Source organism: Spermophilus citellus (assembly GCF_964194105.1).
Source record: "Spermophilus citellus genome assembly, chromosome: 5".
NCBI classification, from domain to species: domain Eukaryota; kingdom Metazoa; phylum Chordata; class Mammalia; order Rodentia; family Sciuridae; genus Spermophilus; species Spermophilus citellus.
The window spans coordinates 152,692,347-152,709,278 of NC_138186.1; the positions used below are offsets into that span (position 1 = coordinate 152,692,347).

The 16,932-nt window shown below is 41.8% G+C and overlaps 1 protein-coding gene across 3 annotated transcripts in view; it reads left to right on the plus strand.

Annotated features, from left to right (window-relative positions):
* UTRN (utrophin) overlaps positions 1-16,932 on the plus strand; it is a 529,451-nt gene that overhangs the window by 39,108 nt on the left and 473,411 nt on the right. The window contains exon 1 of one of the 3 annotated variants that reach the window (XM_081294422.1): positions 7,898-7,917. The exons of the other annotated variants lie outside the window; for them this stretch is intronic. The gene's annotated coding sequence lies outside the window, so the exon portion shown is untranslated. Of the gene's footprint in view, positions 1-7,897; positions 7,918-16,932 lie in introns of those variants that run through there. 3 annotated transcript variants of the gene reach the window in all.

A 16,932-nucleotide genomic window follows, 5' to 3' on the forward strand; every position in this document is an offset into this window, starting at 1 on the left:
ATTTTTTAAAAAGAAAGGTAAATCATTAATTATTATTGAAAGAGTCTTGTCAAAAAAGGAGCAACATAGCTGGGTGTGGTGGTGTACGCCTGTGATCCCAGCTACTCGGGAGACTGAGGTTAGGAGGATTGCAAGTTCAAGGCTGGCTTTGGCTACTTAATGAGATGTTGTCTCAAAATTGCAAATTAATAGCTCCATAGTAAAGCACCCATGGGCTCAATCCCCAGTACTAGAGGGGACAAAGGTGCACTGTAAACATAGTTACCTTAGTTGACTTTGTGTAGCTGTAACAATACTTGATATAATTAACCTAGAAGAGGTTTATTTTAGGTCACACTTTTGAAGGTTTCAGTCCATGATCCCGTTCCTTTTGGGCCCCTGGTGAGGCAGCCCATAATGGCAGCAGTGCATGGCAAAGCTACTCACTCAATGGCTGAGCAGGACAAAAGAGTCTGAGTTGTCCCAGTAACCTAAAGACCTCCCACAAAGCCCCACCTCTTAAAGGTTCCACCACCTCCCAATAGAGCTCTCCTGGGTACTAATCCTGTGTGGGGCATTTAAGATCCCAATAATGCAGGTGCGGTGGTGCACACCTGTAATCCCAGCAGCTCAGGAGGGTGAGGAAGGAGGATCGTGAGTTCAAAGCCAGCCTCAGCAACTTAGGGAGGTCTTACACAGCTTAGGGAGACCCTGTCTCTGAATAAAATATAAAAAAGGGCTGGGGATGTGGCTCAGTGGTTAAGCCCTCTGGGTTTAATCCCCAGTGTGTGTGTGTGTGTGTGTGTGTGTGTGTGTGTAATTCATATAATAATAATAGTATTTAAAAATGCACAGACTATTGTCAGAATAAACAGCTAACAGAGGAAAGGGGATGCCCCCTGCCCCACCCCCGCAGAGCAGGACTGCCCCAGTCCTGCTGCTTTTTGTTTTAGATTTGTCTATTTGATTAAAAAACAAACTATGTACATTTATTATTTATATAAAAGCTGAGAAATATGTAATGAAAGACTTACTTTAGAAATCATTTTGATACATTTTATTTGATAGTATAAAAAACTCTATACAATATTACATTTTGGGTGATCACAGACCTTGTAAGATGGTCCCCTAATTTTTTTCCTGTGGCTGTCTTTTCTCAGCACTGATTTCTTGTTGTGGTTGTTCTAACATTTTCTATACCTTCTGCCAGCCCCAACAAGCTCTGTGGCTTTAGAAATCACCTAAATCATCACAGCATGTGTCTGGGTTGTAAATATCCAAATTCTTTTGAGGCAAGTCTCTCTTCTCATGTGTCAGCCTTGTATTTTCCACATTGCTCAGGGTGATGGGCATATTTTCCATTAGATGTTTCACACTCATGGTATATTTAGGTCCTTAGGGATGGAACACAACTGTGAGGCACTGAGAATTCTGAATGAGCAGACTTCCAAGCTGAATGGTCTCTTTCCAGCATTTTCTGACCTAGAAACCAGTTTGAGTACTGAGTGGCCGGCTGCTCTTCCCTGGCACGGATGACTGTGGACAGTATTGTGGTATCACAGACCCTCAGAGTGTTATAGGTGGAAAGATGCTTGAAGGGACCACCCTGTCCAATTTCTTTGCTTTCTCATGGAGGAACCTCAGTTAAGGAGCGGCCGGGTGTTGGATGGGGAGACAATTATTTTCTCAAGATTGAACTGTCGCACTGACATGACAGGGCTCCCAGATTCAACATTCTTTCTGTGTCTCCGGATGACGTGAACCTCAAGGGCACTTCTTACTCTCCTTCAGATCTCATTCAGCTGAGGATTGGTTGTCTGATAGCCTTGTCCTAGCAAGGCAATGAATGCTTGCATGATTTGCAGCAAGTATTCTGATAGGAATGGTGTGTGACCTCCTAAGAGGAGTTAGGATTCTGTCTACAGTGTGGAGCTGAGGTGGTTTGTTAATATTATGGAGAAAAGTGACACATACCTGTGAATTCAAACTGGCTAACCGAGCTGACTTTGGGCTTGAAGTCTAAAGTTTCAATTCGGTAAGAAAGGGAGATGAGGGAGAGGAGAAATGAGAGGAAGAGGAGGAGGAAGACGCAAGGATCATTTTCTTTCTGTTAATTTCCTTTTGGCTGGAGAGAGTGAGAAAGTTACTAAATGGAATGGGAGCTGCGGAGGGGAACTGGCCAAATCCTGTCTTAAGTTGTTTAAGAGAGGTGCTGAACAATCCACTCTCCTGGAACAGTTCCAATAGTGCAACCTGGGCCGATTGACTGCCCTAGTTTGATCCTGGACCTTCTCTGAACCTCTCTCCTGGTTTCACAGCCCCTGGATGGTGCCCATTGGCCTTCCAACTCCATCCAGGCATGGCCTGGCCCTTCCCGTCAAAGCTCTCTTTTCATTGGAGCCTGGGGGTATTAATGGCTGAGTAAAGCAACTCACAGTCAGAGGCTAGAGGTTCCTGTTGAGCCCTCTTGGTGGGTATGTGCAAATTATTGCAGAAATAGACGGGCCAATTCCATTTTGAAAGTTGGAACTAAGAAGATGTGGTAGAAATAGAAATGGGATATGTTTGCTAGCACAATCTGTCTGCCATTCTCACTTTGCAAACTTGGGAGCTTAATGGTTCAGGCATGAGTCTTTTCAGCAAAAAGTGGGTGAGGCTTCATCATATCAAACTATTCTTAGGAGTGTCGCATGCCTAATAGCTGACCGGTTTGGTCACTGTTAACCTTGTTAATGCCCCTTGCAAATTTCTTCTTTTTTGTAGTTGTGTATTAAATCCAATGATACAAATAATGTTATTCATTGTAAAAATAGATTTTTAATTTATTAGTTCTGTTTATTTTGAATTGTCTTTTAGAAGTTTTTTTATTCCTTTGCAGAATGAGTGGAAAATGTGTTCAATTAATTAAAAACAAAATATGTTTCTTGGTGCATCAGATGTTTCTAATCTCATGGTAGTAATGTAGATTAGGGGCTTTTATTCTTTATTGTCATCTCTCGATGCCTCTTTTTTCTGTAGACCTCTTTAGCAGTCTAGTGAAGCCGGACAAATATTGTTTAAACGCACAAAATAAAATACATGTGCTACAAAGGAAACAAATTATATTGACAGGCAGTAATCAAAATACTTAAAAAGTCTGTGACAGATAATATTTGTGCTTTGTTAGTGTATTTCAATACCAGCTCTGTCAGCTCTTGCTGTTGAAATGGTGATGAGCCAGATGATTTTTTTTCCCCCAAGGTATCTGCTATAGCTGTAAGGTGCTGTGAAAGTGTCTATGATTTTTGTTGGTGATATAGTCAAAGGAAGTATTAATAGTATGTTTTGTGGCAGTCATGGTGGCTTATACCTGTCATTCCCAGCTACTCAGGAGATGGAGGCAGGAAGATTGCAAGTTTGAGGCCAGCTTTGGGCCATCTAGTGAGACCCTATCTCAAAATGAAAAAAAGTAAAAGGTCTGGGGGTGTAGTTCAGTGGTAAGGTGCCTCTGGTTTCAATCCCCAGTACCAAAAAAAAAAAAAAAAAAAAAGTTTGTTTTGTGATCTGCCTTCATAATGAAAGATGATGCAAATTTCTGTTAGAGGCTAGTGAAAATATTGGATTATTTTTCATGACAAAGTTCATGGACCTCCTGCCTTGTAATAACCAAGGTGTACATGATGGGTTCAAGTTAGCTTCTGTTTGCTCGGGGCCCGGCTGTGGCAGCAGTGTGTTTCAAAGAGTATTTTTGCAGAGATCACCATTTTAAGTGGAAATAACTCTTGGGTAAGTGTCCCCAACACCAGGCCCTGGACTGGGTGTGACCAACAGAATTGATGAACACAACCATTATGGTGTCCGACTTGAATGCATAGCAGAAGAGACTGATATCAAGCTGCAGAATGTACAAGAAGCCTCTTAATTGTGGAGGGGATAAACATTCTGACATGCTGTAATGGTGAATTGCAAGGGGACCATGCTGGGCATGGGACAAATGGAGGTGATCAGGGAAGGCCCTCAGAAGGGAGCCATTGAAGTCAGTACCTCAGTGCAGCAGAGCTGGGCCACAGAGATCCTTAAGCAGGCCAGTGACTGGGCTAAAGTGAATGGAGAGCTGTGTGTTGAGAGGGATGGAGAGCTGCAATTTTCATTTCACCCAGTAGTATTTCTACTCCTGATTGAAGAGGCATCGTTTTTTACCTTTTAGTTTGAGACATGTATTATTTAGCACATTAATGGATGGATCACTAAAAGCTTTAGTGATTAGTTTGGAGTCTATAGCATTGAAAAATTGATCTCAAAATTTATAAGAACAAACTTTCTTGTAAGAGCTTGAAACTCAAAAAGCAACTTTATGTTTTTATTGTTAAATTCCTTAACGTTTTTTCCTCACTCAGATTTTGTTTGGCTGAAATTTAGGGAAAACCTAAGGAGAAGTGAGAGCATTCTTGGCTTCTACATACTGAGCCATTTGAGCAGAGGATGCATACCTTGCTGTCTTAGGCAGATAAGGGCTGTCACAAGTCTGGATTTTAAGGGGACAGGTTCCTTGTCTGGCAGAGACTCTGAGGTGCAGACCGGGATTGGGTTGTGCTCAGAGGGAGGAATGTGGCCATTCTGGTTGGGGCAGTCAGGGAGGGACTCATCTCTCCACAGTTCCCATACTGTTTGGCCCTGTTTTTCAATTTGACTCCTTCAAAGCTCATTCTCCAGCCGAGGGGTACACATATCTTTGTGACTTCAGAAAACATGTGCTGCTGGTTTGGGAATCTTAACCACATTTGGAGGACATGCTGAGCCAACGCGAAATGGAAGTGCTACCTGATTCCACAGGTGGAGCCTGCAGAGAGTCACAGTCAGGTAAAGGAGACTCGATTAGAATGTTGTGGTGGCTTAGATTTTTGTTCATGTGTTCAATGAAAGGAAACTGAGGCAGGACTCAGTCAAGACTCATTGTGAAAATTACTGAGCAACTCATTCTAAATGATTTTCTCCTCTGGGTGAGCTAGGAATTTAAAAAAAAAAATTTTTTTTTTTTTTGAGGCAGGTGTGGGTACCAGGGATTGAATTCAGGGACACTTAATCACTGAACCACACACCCTAGCCCTTTTTAAAAGGGTCTCACTAAGTTGTTTAGGGCCTGACTAGGTTTCTGAGACTGGCTTTGAACTCAGTCCTCCTGCCTCAGCCTCTTGAGTCAATGGGATAACAAGCATGTGCCCAGCACCTGGCTAACATTTTCTCTTTGTAATATTATGAAATATGTTAGTTACACATAAAGAATTTAACAATGTTGGTTAGTAAAAACATTTTGGAACCATGATTTACTCTGCTCAGTGGACTCGTGGTCTTCTGGGGCAGGACTGTTGTCAGAGCCTCGTACAGGGCCTGGGGCATTTCACGCAGGTTTGTTGTCTGTGAATGGATTGGGTCCAGTGTACCATGATGTTCTATAAAAACAATTCTACTGTCTCTCTTTGATGGCAGAAGATTTGCTCAAAAATGTCTGTTGTGTGAACATCATGTGGGATAGAAATCATCCTGGCCCTGCCTCTCCCAGGAGCTGCAGCTGTGATGCTATTCCAGTCTCCCACCAGGGAGGCATGAACCAGGGCTCCTGCCTTCATTTCATTTGTCCATTTTTCTCTTGGCTTGGCGGCTTGCTCACTTGCCATTGATTTCATCTCTGCTGGTGCCATGCTTCCTGATAGGCTGCTTGGAAACAGACAAATGAAGCAAGATGCCTGCTTATAGCCTTTTGATCACAGCAGTTCAGCACCATGTGGAAAGAGGCATGTGAGCAACACATACTAGACTCTGGGGAGCCTGGAAGGCACCAGTGGTTTCTGGAGGTTTGCTCTTCCTGGAATGGTCAGGGAATGTTTCCCCCAGAAGGGACTTGGAAAGTGACAGAGAAAAGTGTGAAAGGGAAGAATTCCAGGGAAAGTGAGTTGAAGGCAGATGTTCAGTGAATCACCAGGTCAGATGGCGGGTTCATGTTCATAGTACACCGTCTCTCTCTCTGCCATTGCTGCATCTAGTCTCACTGGCCTGCTCTCAGCTCCAGGGCCACCTCTGCTTAGAGGCTCTTCCTCTGCCTGGCTGCTGGCCCCAGCTCTTGGCCAGCTCCTCTCCTCTTTCTGGATTGGCCTTGAAGTAAACCGTACCTCCTTGGGTCTGAAAAGGATTTTATCCTATTCCACCCCACAACCTGCCTGCTGTTTGCCTCAGTGCTCTAGGTGACTTTAGGGTTGATGGATCCGCGAGGCCGTGCTGGGACAAGATGGTCTTGCTCACTGTTGTGTCTCAGTGCCTGTCCTGTAGGATGATAGACACCTGGGGGTGAATGAAAAGCTGTCACTTAAAAGACAAAAACCTGTCTGTGGACTTGCTGTTCTTGTGTATTCCAGACATTTTGGGTACTTAGGATCTCAGCTGAGGATTCAAGATCTTTGGGTGTTATCTTGAGGCAGCTGTTTTGAATCTTGTAAGAAATAACTTGAAAAAAAAAGGATTTTTAAATTTGTATATATATAAAGAAGAGAGAAATTTTTGTAACACTTATGTTCTAAAAGAAAAATTAGCTGGGGTGATGGTACATGTCTTTAATCTCAGTGATTGGGAAGCTGAGGCAGGAGGATCACAAGTTTGGGGCCAGCTTCAGCAATTTGGCAAGACCCTGTCTCAAAATTAAAAATCATTAAAAAAAAAAAAAGGAAGAAGAAGACAACTTAGGCTGTAGCTAAGTTGTAAAGTGCCCCAGATTCAATCTCCTGTACCCCCTTCTTCAAAAAAGGAAAATTAATAAATTTAAATTTAAAGAATATTAAATGAAGAGTCAAGAGTCATTGAATCAATTTATTCTTTATAGAAATTTTACGCAGTTATTTATTACATTGCATTTTATATGTTGCTCCATTCTCGGAAACATCCTGATAATTTGATGACTTATTCTCATTTGTGCTCTGAATACTTCATTCTTATGTCATTATATTTTTAAACTATTTTAACTCCTTCACCTATGTAATCCTGATGTTATCATACTGATATTATTCTTTTTATTCCAGACCAGATTCACCTAGCAAACATTCTGTGTCTGTGGGATGAATTTAATTGCTATTTTCTCTACTGTTTCTGTTTTTATTGTTCACACTAAGGCTTATTTCAATATTGTCTTATCCACATTTGTGTTTTTTTTTCTTTCTCTTCTCTCTTTCTTTCTTTTTTTAAGCTAATCAATGTATTTATTGATTTACTAAAAAAAACAATATTTTTTGTAATTTCACTGTTTTGCACACTTGTTTGTGGTATAATACATATTTTCAAACATCTTTTTTTAGACTCATAATGCTGCTTTTAGCTATAAGGGTTTTAGACAACAACAATCAATGTCGGTCACATATTTTAATTATGTAGTTTTATACATATCACATGTGGTCCAAGATGTTTACCATAACATTATAACCTGATTTTTTTTTTTTTTTTGGTAGATGGATACTATATCTTTATTTTATTTATTTATTTTTATGTGATGCTGAGTATCAAACCCAATACCTCACACATGCTAGGCAAGTGCTCTACCACTGAGCCATAATCCCAGCTCATAACCTGATTATTTTTATCATGTGAAATAAGATTATAAAACAAAATTTATTTTGGACATTCTTCAGTGTGGTGGGTGGAAAATGTTCTGTTCAATGGCCTATTGAAGAAAAGGAAACTCAAACGGTGGATTGCTTAAAAGATTGAGATTGTGGCTCCCATTTGCTCTTCTCCTTGAGAATTCCCTGCGTAGCCCTTTAAGTCCCAAGGCACTGAAACCCGACTTCCCAACTTGGATCCAGGATGGGTAGTTTGCATCTCATTCCGGGGTGGTGTCTCTTGTTCTGGGCATCTCTTTCAACTTTTATTCTGTTCTTGGAGAGATGGGAAAAAATACACTGATACATTAACCTGAAGGTGAGGTTTTGCTTATCTTTATTTCTGAAGAGAATGTTCTGTTGCTGTTTTGTTTCATTCTCTAATCTCATTTCTTCATTTATTCCTTCATTCATTGTCCAGCTGCTATGAGCAAGTTACTGTGCTCGTCTCTGGGCATTAGAAAATCTTGTATGATGACCAATACCTAAATTAGTTCAGGGTCAGTATTTTAGAAGAGGATTATGTGAAAGAAGTTGTATGTCAGCAGAGATTGTTTTGTTGTCTGGTATTTTTTTTTAAAATATCTATACAAAATCACTGCTGGCTGGAGAATGATGATGATTTGCACTTCTGACATCACTGCTAATGTTGGGCTTCTGTGCTTGGGTCTTGTGCTGCAGGGGTGCTGTGAGTCTTCATTTCACCGGAACTCTGCACCTGTTGCTGGCTATTCTTGCTGATGAAATCCAGAACCTACTTTCATTTCCTTTTCCTCCCCCTCTTCCGGTGTGTGTGTGTGTGTGTGTGTGTGTGTGTGTGTGTGTGTATGAGAAAAAGACAGAGAGGAAAAAAAAAAAAACTAATGTGAAGAGAAACCACCTTCTTCCATCAGGGCCAGGATTTTCATGCTTTTGGAAGGAGAGTGTTGACTGCTTCATTCTGGGGCTGAAAGACTCATATCTGAACTGTTTCTAGAGGCTGTGCTGTGTGTTTGGGTCAGAGTTTGGAACTAGTATGGGATTGTCAGGTTTTTTTTTCAGCAGCTGATGCTACCTGATACCTGGAACTTTCGTGCTATTGAGGAACAAGTATTTCCTCTTGGCATTATGTGACTTTTGGCTCTGACTCTGAGGAAGGGGAAGTATAGTGTTGTATTACTTACTTTCATAAAAATAACTCTGACATCTCCGGACCTCATGCAGGTCCAGGGAACGTTCTTGAAAGCCAGGTTGATGCTCTGGAAGGCACATGATGCAGCAGAAGGAAAGGTCACTGAGCTGGGCCCTGGAACAGAGTTTAAGTCCACTCACAGTATGTGCTTTACCCAGCGCCACAGAACCACAGTTACCTCATTTTCCAAGTGAGACTCAAAATCCTGACATAGCTTAACTTCTGAGAACGTTGCAGGCATCAGTGAAAATAAGCAGGAAGACCCCTGAAGGCCAGAGATCCCTAAAAGAATAGCAAGCAGCAAGTGATACACCAAGAGCCAAACAGGAACTCTGGTCCTTCCAGCCCTCCCCCGAATGGGCCGCCTGGTCCAGGAAGCTATTGGAGTCCAACATTCCTAATTTAATACCAACTTCATTATATTTGTCTGATTTATACTTTTATAGATAAACAGATTTACTCATGGGCATTCCATAGAGGAGAAAAAGTTTTTGGGAAGTGGAGCTTAATGTGAACTGGCACATAAATAGTCCCAACTTGCAAGCTCAGGACTGATTTGTCCACCTGGGGATGGCCCTGGAATGGGGCCCAGCTTTGCATCTGGATCACCTTGTTTTCAGTACCTTTGGACATTGTTTCCGAGGTCCCTCCTTCCATGTGCCTCCCTCTTTGTGACTCCTAGGAACACTTGAATCACAGGTTGGTGGTGTGGTTCTGGCCTTCCTGTTCTCACCTATTTACTTAGCCTGGGCCTTTCTTTCCCCTGTGGCAGGCTCTGGCCTGTCTCAGTACTTGAACCTGATCCCCAAGGCAGTGGTACAGCAAGTGCCTCAATGCTCCCATCTCTAGAACCTGGTGTGAGTCACTTGCCTGCCCTGGGAACCAGTTCTCTTCCCGGCCATACTGTGTGGAACAGAGTAGGTACCAGCAAGCCCGTCAGTTAGCTGACTGACTCTCACAGTGCTCCTCTCTGGGACTTGGGCCCTGGGGACCTACTGTGTGTCTCCTGGCTCACACATGACCTCTTGAGCGATGGCCTTGATGCACTCACTGTTCCATTCCCATTTCCTTCTTGGGACCTCTACATCCTGTTGGAAACCTGGGGACTGATGCCAGGTATTTCTAGTCTGTTCCTCGGGGTCAGTTCTGTGTAGATTTTATGTGGATCCTTCATTTTCTCCCCACTCTCAGCCCTAAGTTGTCACGAGTCACTTAGGTCTCCTTCCCAAGTTGAGAGAGATGACCCATGAGAGCCCTGATGAGCATGCTGTTTGTGTGTCACAAGCTGCGGTCTGGGATCCCCCGGTGACTTGTGTGTTAATGTCTGTGTCTTTCGAGGAGTCAGCATCCTCAGATTTGCATGAGGACATTTTCATGAAAAAAGAAACCACCCTGTGGTCAGGTTGAGCTGTGTACTGGTGCAGGTGTATGTGACTGCAGTGGGTGGTGCCCAGTGGAAGCCAGTTCTAAACAGACAGTGCTGTCTCACGGAGTGGGGAATGGCATGGTGACAACTTTGAGCCACCTGCCAGTATCTCCAAGGGCCAGTTGAATGAATGACAGTAAACAGTGGCCAGGACCTGCCAGATCAGTATCCTTAGCTGCAGAGAGCCAGTGGTGGAGACTGTCACTTCATGTGACTAAGAAACTATGATGAGCACCTTTATCCATGAGCGACACAATACTTGGTCATTTCTCCTACCACGTTGTTATTGCTAGCAACAGACAATAATCTGCTTCCTTCTCTTCTTCACCCCTTACCATTAAGTGAAAGTTGTGACATTCTTTAGAAATTGGAGAGTTTCCTTCACAAAGCCAACAGATGGGCTTCAGGAAAACTCTCTTGCTGTCCTTTGCTCCACAGCCCAGCAGGTTGCTCACGAATCTATAAAAACAACACGAAGACAGTTCAGAAAAATCACCTACACTTTAAGAAAAAATTCTAAATTTCTTTCCTTTTCAGTAAGTATTTTTTATTTCTTTTACTGTCCTTACGTAACTCTTCTTGCCTCCCGAAGAACCCTGGCAGTGGCCTGCCTTCCTGACACTAGAGTGAGGTATTTGAGCTGGAGTGGCCATCCCAGAGACCCGTAAGCATTTAGCTTTGTGGGCTTCCTTCCAGGGTCGTTGCAGATGGCATCCTGCTTTTGCAAAGTGGTGGCCTCACTTGGCTGCACGCAGCGTTTGGCCTGCTTTATTGTGGTCGAGGTCAGCCACTGGATGTCCATCTTAGTGGGTTTCAGGCAATTACCACTTGTTTTGGAAGCGACACACACACACGTGTGTGTGTCCCCCCCCCCCCCCCACCACACACACACTCACTCTGCTGTGAGAGGAGGGCCAGCCTGGGCTGTACCAGCTTCCCCCTGAGAGCCCTCCTCTCTTCCCTGGGTGGAGGGCGGAGCTGCACACCCTGCCCTCTGCCTCCTTCCATGTCACTGTGGATTTGTTGGGATCGGTGTCTACCTCTTCAACTTGCTGCTTTCCTGAGATAATTATAAGAAAGGATATAATTTAATCCTGAAATAACGATTTCTAGGAATTTTCCCTTTAATTTGTTATTCCAAGTAAATACCTTTAACATTAGAAAATAAACCTTACTACCTCAATGTGGTTTCCCTCCTTGTGTTGGCCTGTTCCTTAAAGTGTACACCTGAGATTGGCCTTTCTGTGGTTAAGGGTGATTTCCAAGGTTTTGGGTGGTGGAATCTTTGATTTGACCGTCTTTAACATAATTTTGTTGATGATAATGTCATTGGATTCTATGAGTACACTAATATGGAAATAAAGGCATGATTTTAGATTTTATTTATATCTTAGTGCTCTGGAAAAATAATCTCATGAGAAATAACTCAGCCCATTAAATAACATCCTTGACATTACTTTTTTGGGTCTGCTTGTTTTTAAAAAAGTTTTTCCAGACTTTGTTTTTTTTTTTTTTAAATAATTGTTTTAACCATATCAACAGTAATATTTTTAGACATGTTATTAAAATCATGCAAAAATGATTTCCCATGTTGACATAGAGGATTTTGTTAATAATCTTTATTGTGATCAAGAACTAGAGTAGAATTTCCTAGCTAGACAAGAATGAATTAAAAAATCCTGACATGCCCTGTGAGTATTATAAAAGCTGTATAATCAGCCCTTCATATCTTTTTTTTTGTTTGTACTGTTGGGTATTGAACCCAGGGCCTTGTGCATGCAAGGCAAGCACTCTACCAACTGAGCTATATCCCAGTTCAGCCCTTCATATCTATGGGATTCATATTGATATTCATGGCTTCTACTGATCATGGTTCAAAAATGTTTGCAAAAAAAAAATTAGACTGTAGTGGACATGTGGAGATTTTTTTTCTGGTCATTATTCTGTAAACAAGACAGTAGGAGAACTATTTATGTAGCATTTCCATTGTAATAGGTATTATAAGTAATCTAGAGATGTTTTAAAGTTTGTGGGAGGATGAGCATAAGTCACATGGAAATACTATAACATTTTATAAAGGAACTTGAGCCTTTATGGATTTTGATATCTGCCATAGGTCTTGGAACCATCCCCTGAGATTCCAAAGTATTCTAAAAAATATTACTCTGATGAAAATATTTAAGAGGGTTAATTAGCTGGGCATGGTGGCACATGCCTGTAATTCCAGTGACTGGGGAGGCTGAGGCAGGAGGATCACAAATTTAAGGTCAGCCTCAAAAGCTTAGTGAGAACTGCCCCTGGGTTCAAACCCGGTTGCTAAATAAATACATAACTGGGGTTCATTGGGCCCTAAGAGTCTTGAGGACAGACTATGCCTTGTTCATACTTGTATCCTTCTTCAGTGTGGCGTTATGTAGAGGGTCAGTGCAGTCAAGGGACATGGTTCAGGTTGTGGGGAGCTAGGTGGAGCTGGTGAAGATTACCCTCCATCCTTACGAGAAACCATGAAGGATTTTGGAACTAGGAAGTTGCAGGTATTTTAGAAACATCACTCTGGGGGCTCCGTGGGAGGGTGAATTGGAGGGAAGAGAGCCTGGAGGCAGGGGGAACCTTGCAGGTGACTTTGACCTGGAGACCAGGTGAACAAGGATGTGGGAAGGGTGTGTGGGAGGAGGGCAGGGCTGTGGATTGCATGGTTGCCAATCCATGATCCTTCATCTGCCGTTACAGAAAACACCCTTTTAAAAAGGGCTCTGGAACTGAAAAAGATATTTTCTTTGTAGTTGATTTGGCAGTTAAACCTGAGCTTGCCCTGAACTCGTTTGGTGGCAGAGCCTGATCCGACCTGCTGGGATTCTTTCAACATCCTTTCTGATCCTACTCACTGTTCGTAAAACGTATTGACTGCAAAAATACTGACGTGTTTGATTAAGGGAAATTTCCCTGGATTGTGCAGTTTTCTGTTTCTAATAATCCATGAATCGTGCTGTACATCTTTTCTGAAATGAGAAGGATTCTAACTCAGCGCTCTCTGGCCCGAAGTTTGGGTTTAGGGTTTTCGAAGCTATTTCACCTGTATTTTTTTCCTGGTCATTATTCTGTAAACAAGACAGTAGGAGAACTATTTATGTAGCATTTTCATTGTAATAGGTATTATAAGTAATCTAGAGATGTTTTAAAGTTTGTGGGAGACTGACAGATAAATGAGAATCACAAGTTCAAAGCCAGATTCAGCAAAAACAACGTGCTAAGCATCTCAGTGAGACCTTGTCTTTATTTTTTATTTTTTTTAAGAGAGAGAGAGAGAGAGAGAGAGAGAGAGAGAGAGAGAGAGAGAGAATTTTTAATATTTATTTTTTAGTTCTCGGCGGACACAACATCTTTGTTGGTATGTGGTGCTGAGGATCTAACCCGGGCAGCACGCATGCCAGGCGAGCGCGCTACCGCTTGAGCCACATCCCCAGCCCGAGACCTTGTCTTTAAATAAAATACAAAATAGGATTGGGGATGTGTCTCAGTGGTTGAGTGTCCTTCAGTTCAATCCCTGGTACCAACACACACACACACACACACACACACACACACAAACACACACAGGGAAGAACTGGGAAAAAAATACATCTCCTCTGGACGATTCAAAGGTGAATGACAGCATCTCATTGACATGAAGAGAAGCAGCACTTTTTGGAGGGCCAGAAACATTCATTAGAGATGCCACGATTCATCAAAAATCATGTATCTTGGATTGTTCGAGTGCCTCTTATATGTGGGATTTTGGATTTCACAGCAGTTGGAGCAATCTGAATCACATCTGTAGATAAGTTATTTGTATTGCATTGGTGTTGATTCTCTGTTTTCTTCTTTATCCTCTGATTATGTAAGAGTACCACCGGGATCCTGGAGGAAGGGCATGTGAGAATTCTGGGTACAACTTCTTTTATAAGATTATTTCAAGGTAGAAAGTTTAAAGGAACGAGTAAAATTGTCATCGTATCCAGGGTGGCCTCCTCCCTGTTGCTTTGAAGTCTCTGTTAGCAGGAGCCTGGTTTTCATGCGAAATTAAAATTCTAAAAATGCTTATCAAGTAAAATTTCAAAGTCAAATTTCCACCTCCTTCTCTCTCTCTCACTCTTTTTTTTTTTTTTTAGGCTAATCTGGTTTGTATCACAAGATTAATGAAACATTTTCTGATTTGAGAAAAATGTTTGACTCCAGTTTAAGTGTATATAAAGAGGACTTAGAAAACGGAGCCAGTGGTGTGTGGAGTTCTTGGGAGGCGCCGCATTCTTCCTTGCATTTCATCTCCCTGGTGTTGGAGGGTGTGGTTTGGCACTAGCTCCTGTCTGCCACTCTGCAGGTCAGGAGTGGGTTCATTAGTTTGGACTGACAGTTATAATATGATGTTCAAAGCCAAGAGGGTTTGCAGATAACAGGAAGAATGACAAAAATGTGTGCCTTCAATAGCCAAGTCAGCTGGCTTGGGTTGGGCCACGCTGATGCTCCTGGGCGCGTGTTTCCCTCATGGAGAGAGGATTCCTCTGGAAAGCCATTGCTTCACTCTCTCCCTTCTACCGCCTCCTGTGGTTTCAGCAGATTTGAGACTCTCTCTACACTCTTCTCTTTTCTTTCCCTTTTGATGAGAGTAGATGAGGCTGGCAGCCAGTTGCTGTTGAGCTATAATAGAGCTAGTGATATGTACAAAATTTGATTACTTCTGTCGACCGCAGATTGAATAAGAAAGTGCATACTCTAGACAGATACTTGCAACATAAATGGTCTATTGATTTCACAAGGACTAGAAACGAGGCCACTGTGTAATCTAGCAGAAAAGCAGATCTGTGAAGAGTGGATTCTAATGTCACATGGGTTTTCAAAGGTGCCTCCTGCTAGATATTTTTAGAAGAGCCTTCAGAAAACTTTTGGTAAACTGATGATAGCTCCTGATTTTCTTCATGGTCAAGGTTTGAGAGAGATTCCGGGGAAGCCTATATACTTGTTCAGTGGTCTGCTTTTCCTGTGTAGAAGCTAGTTCAGAAGTTATGCGATCTTCTTTGCTCCTGAGCCATGATGACATTTTCTCTTAGTTTAATATGAATGTTCTAGAAATTTCCCACAATGGAAAGTTCTATTTGACAGAGGAAAGTTCATCGGTCAGTTTCATAGTTAGCTGTATGCCAAGAAGTAATGAAAACAATGAGTTACATAGTGCAGCCTTGGGACATGGAAAAGTTTTTAGGGGATGGATGAATTCTATTATTATTCCATGTTGTGAGGCCTGGGGCCTTACACTGGAATATTTTTTAAAAAAGTTTTTATTTTTGAAAATTTGTTCCCTTTTGGTATTTTCTTTGTTGTATATGGATTTTGTTCTGTTGAGTTTTATTTTAGGGGTTAAAAATTTAAATCCCAAATAGGATGTTTTAGGAAAGAGGTACTTAATATCATTATACATAAATCTATTCAAACAAAGTAAAATCTGAAAAATGTGATAATCTCTTTGAATAGATTTTAAAAAAAGAAAGAATTACATCTTGCTTTTGACAGGGAAGGGGAAATTTTTGCTAGGGTCTAGATCCTGACTTTTTAATCCCCTCCCCCTTTTCTTTGTTACTAGGGATTGAACTCAGGGCTACTCAACCACTGAGCCACATCCCCAGCCCTATTTGTATTTTTTTAGAGACAGGGTCTCACTGAGTTGCTTAGTGCCTTGCTCTTGCTGAGGCTGGCTTTGAACTCCTGATCAGAACTTCTGCCTCAGCCTCCTTGGCTGCTGGGATTATAAGCGTGTGTCACTGTGCCTGGCTTGTTATCCCCTTGACTACCTTCAACGTTTGTGAGATTCTCCATCTTGAACCACATCTGGCCTAAAATTTCTTCCTAAAAATAATTCTAACTATTTACTCACAAAAGGCTGCTTTTATTGGGCTTATTTCTATATATGAGATATATACAGAAAGAGGGGTGGAAAAGATGGATTGGTCATGGATTGAAGTGTCATGTTTATCTTTAGAATTTCATTTTCTTAAGAGATTTCAGAAGCAACCCTCTGGTGAGGAGGTGCTTAAGCAGCCGCCTCCTGGAGATGCAAACCTAAAAGCCCCTGATCTTCTGTGGGCAGGAACCTGGACAGCTATGCCAGTAAAAATGCTGGAATTCTTTGATGCCCATTGCAACTGGCCACTGCTAAAGACGGACATAGCAGGATATTGCGTGCTGTTGCCAAGGTCCATTCTGATCAGATGGTGACCATATCTTAGTGCTCATTTTGTGTTGTTTTGAATATTTAGTTCTTCCTTTGAGAACGGGGACATTTCAGGGTACTGACCAAACTGGGCTTTGGTAGCCACCAAAGAAATGAAATGACATTGAGATGCTACTTCATACCTCCTAGGATGGCTATAATAAAAAAAGAGACAGCAATAGGTGTTGGTGAGGATGTAGAGAATTTGATGAATATGTACAAAGGTACAGTTTGGAAAACTGGTAGTTCTTCAAGAGGTATGAGCATAGATTTACCTAGCAATTCCATTCCAGGAGATGTAGCTCTAAGAGAAATGAAAACATATGCCCACATATAAGATGTGTTCGCAGATGTGCAAAACATAAAAAAAGATTCATATTAGCCAAAAAGATGGAAACAAGCCAAATATCCATGAACTGATGAATGAGTTGGTAAAATGTATTTTATCTGTGTAACAGAACATTATTATCATTATTATTTGGTACTAGGGATTTAA